We start from the raw sequence: 439 nt of genomic DNA, 5'->3' as shown, positions 1-439 counted from the left end.
AAGAGAGACTGTGTGTGTGTGTGTGTGTGTGTGAGAGAGAGAGAGAGAGAGAGAGAGAGAGAGAGAGAGAGAGAGAGAGAAAGAGTGGGAGGTGGGGGATGAGTGGCGAGAATGAGATCCATGCATAATATCCCCGTCTAATGACCGAAAGCTTAATCTGGTTTATAATTTCCGGAATCAATTTCACATTAGATGATAATACACCAGCAGGAATGAAGAATTAATATGAAATTAATATGGCGTTGTTATCAGATGATATCACTTTACATTACATATAACCACCATTCATAAAAATGTCACGTCATTTTACGGCGGCCATATTTATTTTATTTTTGTTTTTATATTATTTATTTTGTTTCATTATATTTGCTTTTATTTATTTATATGTCTTACTGAAAGGATGTTAGACAGCCTCCAAATCCAAAACCCTTTTCATTGG

Source organism: Octopus bimaculoides, chromosome 23, assembly GCF_001194135.2.
Source record: "Octopus bimaculoides isolate UCB-OBI-ISO-001 chromosome 23, ASM119413v2, whole genome shotgun sequence".
In the NCBI taxonomy this organism is placed as follows: Eukaryota; Metazoa; Mollusca; class Cephalopoda; order Octopoda; family Octopodidae; genus Octopus; species Octopus bimaculoides.
This window is presented reverse-complemented; position numbering follows the sequence as displayed.